This window comes from Populus alba, chromosome 4 (genome assembly GCF_005239225.2).
Source record: "Populus alba chromosome 4, ASM523922v2, whole genome shotgun sequence".
Lineage (NCBI taxonomy): Eukaryota > Viridiplantae > Streptophyta > Magnoliopsida > Malpighiales > Salicaceae > Populus > Populus alba.
The window spans coordinates 10,347,573-10,361,616 of NC_133287.1; the positions used below are offsets into that span (position 1 = coordinate 10,347,573).

Below are 14,044 nucleotides of genomic sequence, written 5' to 3' on the forward strand. Positions count from 1 at the left end.
AATCTCTTATTCTTCTTCTACTTCTTCTTCTTATCTTCCTAAAGGTTTGTTTGTTTTGTTTGTTTTGTTAAAGGAGAGCTTAACACTATTTTCTCCACCATATTGAATTCCCTCACATCATCTCTCCAACCCAGCCTCAACGCTGTGAGGGGTAAAAAAGAATGGATTAATTGGGAGAGTTTAAAACCTTTTTATTTGATTTTTTTTTCTTGTATTTTTCTTTTATATTGATTTATAAAAAGAAAAAAATTAAATCTCAATATTGATTCTTGCTGATGATCTTAAAAGCAAATGTATTGTTACACGCAAAAGAATCAAATGACATGATCGATAAGTTAGCTTAGATGAGAGATGTTTGTAAGTTGAAGGTTTAATAGTGGAATACAAATAACAACGTTAGCATTGATGTTAGCCAATAAAAACATGCTCGTTAAGTTCACATTAAAGACCAAAAGAGTTACCTAATACTACTAACCAAACTAGAGCTTGCAGGTCACCTATACTTGTAAACCATTTAAATTGGATTATGCTATTATACTAAAACAACGAACTTATTGAGCAATTTTCTAAATCTATTAATTAGTCTTTATGTAAATGTAACTCATAATTACTTAATTATGCTTGAATATGTTTCTATCAAAACCACTTGAACACTTCTTTTTTAACAAGAACTAAACTTCCTGAAACGGATTTCATCAACTCTTAACATACAAATGTTAATCAATGCTATCAAATCAATAGAATGTGTTTGAAGTATTTTCTTACCTATAAATTTGACTTACATGGTATTATTTTATTTGCATCCATCAAATTTTTTATCCAAGTACAAGAATATATTTCTCTAAAAAAAATGGGAAGTTCTGGCAGAAGCATCTCCTCAACACTATTTTCTTTTTATCGTATAACTTATGATCATTACACCGGGTTTTGCGATTTCGTACTAATGAAGAAAATCCAGAGCTTTCTCAACATTTGGAAGAGTGCCAACACAAAGGTGACAAAGCATTGTGCAATAGAAATCTCCAATGGTATATATACAACAACAATACTCCATCAGAATATTGTTGCCAAAAGCATATAACAACCGGGAAAGCATGCCATGATGATTTCATAAAACTATTCATTTCAAAAGTTCCGAAGGAAAAGGTAACTTTTGTTGCAAGCCAAAGGGTGACCAAATCTGGAACCATTGTGCTGTATTGTAGCCTCGGCACCTGCTGCTTCACCCCTTTCTATTCTACCTTGAAATTGTAGGGGTTTAAGTTGTATTCAATATAGGTGTCTTTATGGTGCAAGGTGACATTGAAGTGATTGGATAAACCATTTTGTTACTTCCATCTTTCTTTCTTTTTTACTATGTTTTGTTTTCTCATAAAGACAACCTCATGGGTGGAGCACTTGTTGGATTTGATATAAATGTTTATGCATTTCAATACGAAGCTTTAATTTTCATTTTGTCACTAAGACAACCTAACGGGGTCGAGCATTTTGTTGGATTTGATATAAAATATTTATGTATTTAGATATGAAGTTTTATTTTTATTTTTCTCATAAATGGGCTGAGCTCGGGACACAATAATTTTGTGGATTGTAATAATAAAAAAAAAAAATCTTTTCCCAAGTTTTACTTTCATTTTATTCCTCTTACATTGGGTTGTTTTAGGATCAAACTTGATGGTCTGTTTCACTTGGGTTTATATAGGGTTCCAGCGGTGTCAAGGAAAAAAATCTTACACTCAGTTGATGCTTGATATCATAACCCAATTTCGGATCTCCCAAGACTATTTGATAAAAAAGTACATTTTTTCATTTAAAAATCTAAAAAACTCATAAAATAAAAATTCAAAAATATTTTTTGAAACGAGGAGATAAGTTTATAAGCTTTAACAGGTCAAAAAGCCAGAAGAATAGTCACATCGTGATATTCTTACAAGACAAACTGAAGAAAGGCTTGACAGAAAGAAAGTTGAGGTTGAAATCCAAACGTGACCAAAATTGAAAGATTTAATTAAGTTTAAGGACTTAATTAAATTTCAAATAGGTTTAATTGACTTAATTAAAGTGCAAATTAAGTTTGAAAGTCAATTGGGCAAAACTTGATGGTCTGTTTCACTTGGGTTTATATAGGGTTCTAGCGGTGTCAAGGAAAAAATCTGACGCTCGGATAAGGCTTGATATTCAGCCTCTGTTGATGATCTGGACACAGTTTGTTGCTTCTTGGAGGACCATGATATAGGATTGTTCCCTAAAAATATGACCAACCGAGTAGTGGAGCGTCTGTCATTAGGGTCCCCTGCCCAGTCAGCATCACTAAATGCCTTGAGCTGCAAATCTCCTTTAGTGTAAGAAATACCAACATTCCAGGCCCTAGGTGCCTGTTTTAAGCCATAGAGGGATTTATGCAATTTGCACACATGGTGAGGATGTAATGAGTTTGCAAAGCCAGGGGGCTGGGACATGTAAACCTCCTCTTGAAGAATGCCATGAAGGAATGCATTCTTGACATCTAATTGGCAGAGAGGCCAATCGAAATGAGCAGTAAGGGCCAGAACTAGGCGAATGGTGGCAGGTTTCACCATTGGACTAAAAGTGTCACCATAATCCAAGCCATGTTCCTGATTAAACCCTTGAGCAACCAACCGTGCTTTGTGTCTAGCAATAGACCCATCCGAATGGCGTTTGATCTTCAAAATCCATTTACACCCCACTAAGTTCCTTTGTGCTGGTAAGGGAACAAGACTCCAAGTGCCCTAAGTATGTAATGCATTAAGTTCATCTTGCATGGCCTATAACCACACAGGAGCTTTGATGGCAGATTTGTAAGTTGTTGGCTCTGTTAAAGATATATCAACCAGGCTAGAATCCTGAATACTGGCTAAGAAAGCCTTCCTTTTATGAATGCCACTTTTGCTTCTGGTTTGCATGGGATGCAAATTGAGAGGAGGAATGGTCAGGACCACTTACAAGTTGTCAGGATTAAACATAGAAGAACTTATACTGAAAGCAAGTGCCATAGGAGGAGGAGAAAAAGCTTGCATGGAAGCAGTAATGGATGGAGAACTAGGAGAAACTGCAGATAAACTAGGTGGATGTTGGGAAGGGGAACCAGGGCTGGAAGAAATAACTGTGTTCTCTGTATTAACAAGAAGCATAGGACATGTGGAGGAAGAAGAGGGTGGTGAGGACTAAGCAGTGAGCGAGGATTGTGAGAATTCAAGATATGGAAAGTGTGTTTCATCAAATACAACATGTCTGGAAACAAACAAACACATAGTAAGAACATGATAACACAAATAACCTTTGTACTTGATGCCATATCCAAGAAACATACACTTGGAAGTTTTGGGTTGTAGTTTGTTATGGTTATAAGGACCAAAAAGAGCAAAACATGCACAACCAAATATCCTAAGGTGATTAAGATCTAGAGAAGACCCAAATAACATCTCAAAAGGAGACTTGTGAAGAAGAACAGGAGTTGGCATACGGTTGATGAGGTATGTAGTTGTTAAACATGTATAAGACCAAAATTGAGATGGTGGTTTAACTGTGTGCAATAGAGTGATTGTGGTTTCCATAATATGTCTATGTTTCCTCTCAGCCACCCCATTTTGTTCAGGAGTGAGTGGGCAAGAAAGGTGATGGACAATGCCTTTGTCAAGAAGAAATTGTTTTAAGCGATGGCAGGTATATTCCCCCCTATCAAACTGCAGAATTTTAATAGTAGCTGAATATTATGTAACCAAAAAGGAATAGAATGCAGCAAACATAGAGAACAAATTAGACTTATTTATTAGGGGAAACAACCAGCAAAAACGTGTACATTCATCAACAAAGATAGTATAATATCTATAACCATCCACTAAGATACACGGTGCAGGTCCCCATAAGTCAGTATGGATAGTAGAAAAAGGAGTAGTAGAGTTATGATGATGCAAAGAAAAGGGCAGTTTGCTAATTTTCCCTGCAAGACAGGGATGGCACATCATAGGGGAAGAAGATTTGGGAACATGAATATGAGCTTTATTCAACATAAGGGAGACAACAGAATTTGTGGGATGTCCTAACCTATGGTGCCATAGATTGGACTGAACTAGTTGGCCAAGAAAAGCCTGAGCTGGCAAAGGCTGAGTGGAAGATAAGGATGAAGATGCATGGACAGGATATAGGCCATTACTGCACAAGCCTCTGTAAAGAATCCTCCTTGTGGCTTTGTCCTAAATCCAAAAGCAAGAGGCATAAAAAATAAGCCAGCAGTTATTATCAAGGCAGAGCCGATGGACTGATAATAAATTCTGAGTTATTTGAGGAACAAGTAGCACAGAATTTAACTTGAGTGAAGACATAGAAGAATTAATGATAGACTGACCAACATGAGATACTGTCAAACCTTCACCATCGGCAGTATGGATTGTGTCAGCTGTTGGATATGGTGAGGCCAATGTCAGATTTTCACATAAGTTGTCATATGATTGGTTGCACCAGAATCAGTGAGCCAGACTTGAGATGATCCTGAAGAAGGGGATGTTATTAGTGCACAGTGAAGCATAGTGTGCATGGCTTGCATGGTAGGCTGAGGTGAAGCATAGTGTTGGAAAGGTGAAGGAGCTCGATATGAGGAATGTTGCATAGCTGGTGATTGGATAGGATAAGACTGTTGAGAAGGATAAGCAGTAGTAGAATGCATTCCAATATAGTTTGGTCCTTTGTCATTATAGAAACAAAACCAGGTAGTGTGATTAAGATGGCCACATATATGACACTTGGATTTTTGATAAGTAGAAGCATCACAAAACAGGGCAGTATGACCCTCAGTATTGCATAATTGACAGATTTGCATCATAGATGGAGAATGACTGCGAGACTGCTGATTAGGAGAAAGGCCAAGAACTCCAGGATTAGAGTGTGGGGGTTCATGTGGCATAGAAGAAAACATCGGTTTAGAGTGAAAGTGTCTAGTTTGCTGATTAAATTGACCTCTACCAGTGTTTATGTTCCCATTATAAGGCTTAAAACCTCTATTAACATTTGAAGATGAGCTATGATTTACAGGAAAACCTGTAGTTACAGCCATTGCTGTCAGTAGAGGAGAATTAGTTGATGCTTCTACCATCTCTTCCTCTACAAGCAACTGTGAACGAAACTCATGTAGGGAGATCACACTATCATGTCCCCTTATAACACATCTAAATGTGCAGATGTGTTATATTCAATAGGCAAGCCATTTAAGGCAAGAATGACTATATCTTCATCAGCAAAGTAGACACCAGCAGCAGAGAGATAGTCCCTAGCTTAATTCCTTGATACGATGAAGATATTATGAAACCAAATCTGCTCCTTTCTTGATTGTTTGAAGATTTGATTTCATCTAGAAAATACTAGTTCTGGATACCGTTGAAAATTGTTCCTTCAGTCGATTCCACAAATCCTTGGAGCTAGTGCTGCCAATTGCACAAGACATAGCAATAGGTGATAATGTAGCAGTGATCAATTGCATCATGGCTATGTCATGCATTTTCTAGACTATGAATTCATCATTTTGAGAAGAAGACGTGGTGCCAGATTCACACGTAGTTGAGCTGAGCTGAGGTGGACAATGAGTTGATCCATCAACATATCCCATAATGCCATTGCTTTCAAGCAAAAGTTGCATCTGAAAGTTCCAATTGAGATAATTGGAATCATCCAGCTTGACATTAACCGATGTAGGAATAAAAGAAATGAGAGCTGTGATTGGAGATTGCAGAAGTTGAAGTTGTGAGGCAATCACCATTGAAAGGTTATCAGATTATCAACCAAGAAGCAAAATGCGAAGAAGAAGAAGCAAAGATTATGTGGAAGCAATAAGAAATGGATGATCAAGCATGAGGAAAAAGCTCTGATACCATGTTAATATGTATTTGTTGTTGTATATGCAGAGAGATTGAGTGAGAGACAAGAAAGAGAGAAAATGAAAGAATTTTTGCTTTCTATTATTTCATACGTCTTGATCTACTTTAGTTAGTTAGTTATATATTTATACATGCAGCTATAACAACTTTAACTGCATGTAACTAACTCTGCTAACTAACTAACTAACTAAGAGCTAACTAACTAACAAACTGATGATGAGTGCACTGTACTCTAAAAGACAACATATGAAAAGGATGTCTTGTGGAGTAAAAATTTTTGGGTTTAAATGTACCAGTTCGTGGTAAAGGCAAGAGTGTAGGTTCATTACTAGGATATGAAGATAAAAGGAGTAGCCTAGAATCGGTAATAGGAGTTTTAGAAGGAACAAGGTTTGCAGGCATTGAACTGGATGTGTGTGTGACACTGATGTTGACCTCGGTACTTGAATAGGTGAAAAATCATTATTTTTTGAAAGATGGGAGAAGAAACTTTCAGAGCATATTGATAATGGAATAGAAGTTGAGAATTTAAAAGGAGAAGACAAGTCAGAAGGAGTAAAATCATTCTTGACTGGGGATTCTTAAACCATATTAGCTGATGAAAAAGAGTTCTCATCAGAGATAACATTACATGAAATGTCAAATCTACCGATGTTTAAGTGTAGACATATATATCCTTTTTCTTGTATAGAGTATTCTAGAAAAATACATTTTTTTACTTTTAAAACATAGCTTATGTTTTTCACATGTTGAGAGTAAATAATAAGAACTACATCCAAAAACATAAACATGTAGATCACTATACTTAGGAACTAATTGCTAGGATATCAAAGGACCTAGTATTGCCACATGTCAATAGATTAAAGAATCAAGTGGTTAAAATATTTTTAGTATTGTTAGACAATTAAGAAAGTCTCTTAGCATTGATGAGTAAAAATAAAAGAGTGGTTAGAAAACATGAAAAAGCTTCTAACTATAGCTTGATATAAAGGTATGTAACTGTGTGAAAAATGATTAACAAGAATACAATCTATCCTTCTCTCTCTCATTCATCAGAAACTCTCTCTTTATTTTCTCTGTCTGCTTTCTGTGTAATTCTACTATCTTCATATGGTATCAAAGCTTAAGAAAGGAGTAGCCAAGCTGAGTTGAGCCAAATCAAAGGTCATATAAGTGCTTGCTCCAGTATCAGCCACCCAAAATTGCTCATGTGGTGTAGAAGAAGGAAAGTTTGCATGCATGGTACTAAGATTGGTGGAAGGAGGTCTGCCTTGATAAGAGAAGTTGCCTCTATAATAACATTGAATAGCAAAATGCCTAAATTTCTAGCAAATCTAACATTGGACTGAAGAGGTAGGAGTAGAAGGTTGATTGTGTTGTTGATAACAATTAGCAACTACATGACATTTCTTGCTATAGATTTGACAAGGAGGAATGTTAGTGCTAGGACTAAGAATGCTAGGACTAGAAGAAGGGTGAACTTGATAAGATTGTGGACCAGATTGGCAAGGACCACGACCTCGGCCACAACTCTTAAAATAAGAGCCTTGATTGCCAGAATAACCACCATTGGTGAACATTGCATTAGGACCATTGAAACCACCAGTGGATCCATGGAAAACACCACGATAACCATTTAAACCCCCATTAAAGCTAAAGGAAAATTGCGAAGATAGAGCAGACTTGGAGCTAGAAGGATACTCTTAAGGCTGAGAATTAGAATTACCTTCATAAAAAACAAGAGCTTTGCCTTGAAATGTCTGATTTTGAGCCATCATTGCAGATACAAATGGGAATGCAGAATGAGTTTGCTCAATAGTGGCTTCTTCAGCAAGCAACTAAGACTGAAAATATGTAAGAGATAACACATTATCTTTGCCTCAAACCATGCACCTAAATGTGTTGTAGTCAGAAGGAACACCATCGAGAGCCAATATCACAATATCATCATCTTCAAAATAAACTCCTACGGCAGAAAGATGGTCTCGATCATCTTTGATCTTTGAAAGTGCCATGCGAGATAATTTGTATCATCAAGTTTGACTATCACAACAGTAGAAACCATAGGAAGCAAAGAAGTAATAGGAGATTGAACAATCTAGAGTTGAGAAGTAGTCACCATTTTTTAGAATGCATGAATTTAAAGTAGAAACTCAAAGAGTAAAAGAAGAATTTTTTCAGTGAGACAATATATCAAATAGATAGTGGATATATCAAAGAGCATGAAAGAATTGCATGAATGAGAAGATAATATAACTGGAAAATGCATATATATATATATATATATAGTTGTAGTTACTATATAATATATAGTTGTGGCTTTAGTCAAATTTTGAAAGGTTTAATGGCAATTTTGCAATCAATTTTGATTTCCCCCTTTTTACTTTCATCCTTTCATATTTAATATTTGAAAGCAAACTGCTTTTTTAGTAGTAAACGAATTAGTTCTCTCCCGCAAAAACAAAACAACAAAAAAATCTTTCTTTAAAAAATACAATTTCTATTTTAATTTGCATATGGCTAAGTCTCTCATAAATAAATTATATTTGCATAATTTATCATATTAAAAAAATTCAAAAAAATAGTCTTATATATCTGCATGCATTTTGAATTTAATAATTAGCTTATTAAAGTCATGAGAACTTCACCTATATTTCAAAAATATAAAAATTATCTTGTTCTTTCTTAGTATGTAGGATTACGAACTTATAACGTAAGATGTATTTCCGATATTAAATTCAAAATACAAAAAATTCTACTTTAATATCGGGAATTAGGAACTTATACGTTATTATAGAATAGGATTCTAATATAGGATGTTGTAATCATTACAGTTACTCATGTATCTATCAGAATAGGATTCTAATATAGGATGTTGTAATCATCGTACAGTCTACTGCAGTGTTCTACTGCCTCTATATAAATAGGAAGGTTGGCTAAGGCACAACCCAACACATTTGAGGAAATTATTCTCAACTTGGTATCAGAGCTACAAAGCCCTAAAATAAATTAAACCTAATTTTCTCATAGCCTCCCAACCTCCCTTTTTCAATGGAACAGCCACCACATACATCTTCAAATTCTGCAGGCACCAGCAGTCCAGCTTTCTTCTTCTCCAACAGTGCAGCCCTCTTCTCTTGCAGTGCCTCCTCTGCTTTCCTCTACTACGTCACCGCCTGGATTCTCCTCTGCCATGGCTGGTGAACGCCTCCTCTTGGGCAGCCCATGTTTGCTGCCTCTCTACTACCGCAAGCATTATCTCTCTTTCTCACACTCATCAAGTCATCTCCCTCAAATTAACAAACACCAATTATTTATATTGGCGTATGCAAATGCTACCTTATCTCCTAGGCCAAGGAGTTTTTGGTTTTTGTTGATGGCTCCAACACATGTCCATCAACACATGTTCTTGCCCATGATGGTATCTCTCTTCAGGTAAATCCGCTTTTTTAAACCTGGAAACAACAGGCACCAACTCATTCTAAGTGCTCTTCTTTCCTCCTATCTATGGAAGTTTTTGCATCTTGTTGTTGGTTGTCAAAGTTCTTGTTTAGCTTGGGCACTCTTGAGCGAGCTCTCGCTTCCACCTCCAACTCTCGTATTATGCAACTTCACGGGCTCTCTTTAAGATCTTCGACAGGGTGATGAATCAGTAACTCAATTTATGCAAAAAGCGAAGGCCTTATTTGATGAATTGGCCGCTGGACTGGTCGGCCAGTTTCACTTGAGATTTTCATTTATATGTGTTTCGTTTGTCTTCGGGGAGAGGTTAAAGACTTAATTACCAGTCTTATTAACCAAGGTTGAACCTTTATGATCATATGCCAGATCTTCACAGCCATCTCCTCACACATGAATTTCTTCACAAATCTTCTACTTCCATACATGCTCCTCTGCTGCCCACACCCAGCATTTCCATCTTCTGCTCTTGTTGCATAGCGCCAGACTTTTGGGGCAATTTTGGCCGTAGTAGGGGCCGCTTCAAACGGGTGGCTGGCGTCCCCAACCAGTCCAACAGCAGAGGCAACCGATTTGCTGGCTCCAGACCTGATCATCGCAGCTTCCAAAACTCCTCCTTCGGGTGACAATAGGCAGGCTCTTGGCAGCGTAATAGGGGGTAGAATCCACCTGTCAACTGTGTGAGAATTTTGGCCATACAGCTCCCCATTGCCCTCAATTCCAGCAACGAGGTTATGGCCAACAACCTACTGCCAACCTGGTGTAGCGCAATCTCTCCTCAACCGGTTCTGTTGATTGGTTTCCAGATACCGATGCCAATCAACACGTCACACCTGATCTTGCCACCTTGACCGCTTCAAAACCGTACCTTGGTAATGATAATTTGCATGTTGGTGATGGTAAGGGCTTTCCTATATCTAATGTTCTTCATGTTCCTGCAATCACAAAACCTCTGCTCTCTGTTCAGAAATTTTGTCTTGATAATAATGTTTATTTTGAATTTCACCCTCGTGTGTTTTATGTCAAGGATTTCAACACCCATGAAGTCCTTCTCTCAGGTCAGAGCAAAGATGGTCTCTATGCCCTGACCAAGTCTTCTGTCACGTCAGTTCCTCAAGCCTATTGGTCTCCCTGCACTTCTGCCTCTACCGATTTATGGCATCGTCGACTAGGTCATTCCTACTTCACGTATCTTTTCACATTGTTAATTCTTGAAAAATAAGATTATTTGTAACAACATCCTATATTAGAATCCTATTCTGATAGATACATGAGTACTGTAATGATTACAACATCCTATATTAGATCCTAATTCTAAATATACGTAAGATGTAATTTCAATATTAAACAAAAAGATAGTTTTTTTAATTTTATATTGATATTAAAATTGTTAGGTTTTTTTTACATGATAATAATAAGACCTCTTTGCTTGAAAAAGAATTTTTTTATTATTATAAACAGACCAACAGTGTAAAATTTTTTTGAATACAATTTTTATTTGGGGACTGTTGTATTGTCTTCGTGGAAAAGGAAAGATTTTTAGGGAAGCCTACCACCATGTGGATGGGTGAAAACAAAGAGGCTATTGTTATGGGACCCGGCAGAGGCAGCTTGATTTTGGTATATATGGCACGTTTCTTATCCATAGCTAGTGGTAATTGGCAACGAGGAACGCACGCATGTTACGAAATTGTTTGATTTTTATTAAAATGGTCGTGCATGACACACCACGGATGTGTCCTAAAATACCTTCAAATGTCTAATTTTGAAATTCTTCCATACGATTCATTTTTCCTCTAACCAAAAACTTATTTTGATTATTTGAAACTTCTTAGAAATTATGAAGTAATGCGTTCTCACCAAGACAATAAAAAAATGGAGAAAAAGATAAGCATTATGAGATAACTTTGTCAAAGTCAAAGAAATCAATATTCCTTAATTTAAACTAAAAAAAAGAAAGAAAAAAAAGTCAAGAAAATGCTGCTTGTAGCACGCTGGAATTGCCCTATAAAATGGTCGTTCCATCCATTTTTTGCCATCTTGCATCAAATCTCTGTACTCACCATCTCTCCTATCGAGGAAAAAGGAAAAGCACAGAATCTCTGCCTCATTTACAAACTTGCGTTACATTCTTTTGTACCCAAACAAACCTCTGTTTTCACACACTAAACCCAAGCCTTATTTATCTCAAGTGCCAGCTTCACACACTAAACCCAAGCCTTATTTATCCAAGTGCCAGCTTCAATACTTAGACTGCAATGGGAAGCATTGATGACTTCAGCCGTTTATTCTTTCCCAGATGATTTTGTTTTCGGAAAACATCCTCATCAGCTTACCAGGTACATCCAGACTCTAAATTTTTGCTGCTTCTAGTGCAGTAATTAGGAGGGGACAGCAGAACAATTGTTTAAAATAATACTAGTTATGTTAATTAATTTTTCGTTATTATTTTATTATGATATGCAGTACCGAAGGTGAAACAAACAAAACATGGTAGAGGACCGGCTATATGGGACACTTTCACTGTAGGAACATACAGGTACCAATCTCTCTCATTAAAATTTGTACTTCCCTCGCTAAAAGTTGAATAGGAATTATGTTAATGTCCTAAGAAAACCACCATTATTAACTTTAAAATTAAATAATATTACTTTCAACGTTTGCAGAGAGAATAAAATGACATAGCAACGGAAATGTAGCTGTTGATTTCTATCATCGCTATAAGTATGGGAGTTCTTCATCATATTTTCGTTGTGTGTTAACTATATGATGTATGCCAAGTGTAATTGTTCTTAAAAAAAATTGATAAATGTAACAGGAAGATGTGCAAAGAATGAAAGAAATGGGAATGGATGCTTTCAGATTCTCCATTTCTTGGTCTAGAGTATTACCCGACGTAAGTTTTTATATTTTTTGAAATTTGTTCTTAACATAGTGATAATAGTAATCCCAATAGCAGGATTTGACTTTGACATCTGTTTTTCACTTACTGAATTTTCCATTTGATATATAGCTTTCCCATTGGATTTTTTTTTGGAAAGATGCAGATGGCAGGTTAAAGTGCTGGAGTAAACGAAGAAGGCATCAAATTTTTATAACGATCTCATTGATGACCTCCTTAAGAATGGTTATAACCTTTCCCTTCCCTTCAATAATCATCACATTTTGCCAAAAATTGATGCGAAAATTCGTATCCAACAAAAGGTTTATCTTGGGCGCTCCATCTGATTATATATATGATGTTTTGTAATATATAGGTTTTGCAGCCTTACGTCACTCTCTTTCACTGGGATACCCCACAAGCTTTAGAAGATAAATATGGCGGTTTCTTAAGTCCTAACATTGTGTAAGTAGCAACCTTTCGTTTAATGATGCTTCAAATATCCAAACTTGTTGTAGCTTCGAAATATTATAATCTTAATCTGTCATTCTGGAGACTTTGTGGACCTATGCTTCATCTAAAAATTTTAAAGCATTCCTATAAATTTTCTCACATAAAACATTGATTTCCAGAAATGATTTCCGAGGACTTTGTCGACCTTTGTTTCCAAAAGTTTGGAGACCGAGTGAAGAAGTGGATTACTTTGAACGAGCCATGGATGTTCAGTGTTCAAGGTTATGACATGGGCACGATGGCACCCGGTAGGATTTCTGTCGTTGTAAATGATCCACACCGATCCTTAAACAACTGGTGCCACTGAAGTGTATACGGTTAGCCATCATTTGTTGCTTGCTCATGCTGCGGCAGTGAAACTATACAAGGAAAAATATCAGTCATGTCAAGGTGGACAGATTGGGATAAAACACTTGTTTCTCACTGGTTTGAACCTTACTCAAACAGTGAAGCTTGATCAAAATGCAACCAAAAAGAAGCTAATCGACTTCACTGCTTGGCTGGTTAGTATTTTTTATTATATATTAATCAAATTCAAAAAAGTACTTTCTGAACTCTTAATTCTGCTAGAGAAGACTGGTATATATGTATAAACAGAAGGTAATCAGTGTTTTCTTCATGTTGCAGGTTCATGGATCCTTTTAACTAATGGTGACTATCCACGTAACATGCATGATTTTGTTGGTGGAAGATTGCCCGAGTTCACTGCCGAGGAATCTAAGATGCTGAAGGGATCGTAATGATTTTATTGGAATTAAGTTACTACACACATATTATGCTCAAAATATATTGATGCAAATTACCAGAGTGTTGGATTCATGTCGAGCATGCTCGTGCTAAGTTGGACAGGTAACTAATTGATTGAATCTTTTCTTTCTTATTCATCTTAAGTAACTTTTTTCCAATTACATAACACTCAATTAGATGATGTTTTATCAATGTATTAATTCATTCATTTTCTCTGTTTTTCTTAATTTTGCAGGAGAGAGAGATTGGAATCCCAATAGGTCCACAGGCTGGTGTGTAAAATGGCTTTATATTTATCCCGAAGGCATCAGCAGGCTTTTGAATTACACAAAGACCAATACGGGAACCCAACAATTTACATTACTGAAATGGTTTTAATGGTTCAAATGAACGATCATTACATTGTGCACTACGTTGAAGCTTCTTAGTACTTCTCTAACACTAAGTGTGTTCTTTTAATGCTTTATTTTACTGATTTTTTTTTCAGGGGTTGATGACGTATAGCAATGCTTCATCACTAAGGAAGCTCTTAATGATCCCATAAGAGAAAAATCTT

The 14,044-nt window shown here is 36.3% G+C and overlaps 1 pseudogene; it reads left to right on the forward strand.

Moving 5' to 3' along the window:
• Positions 1-11,605: 11,605 nt before the first annotated feature.
• On the forward strand, positions 11,606-13,481 carry LOC118055169 (beta-glucosidase 12-like; annotated as a pseudogene).
• The last annotated feature ends 563 nt before the right edge of the window (positions 13,482-14,044 follow it).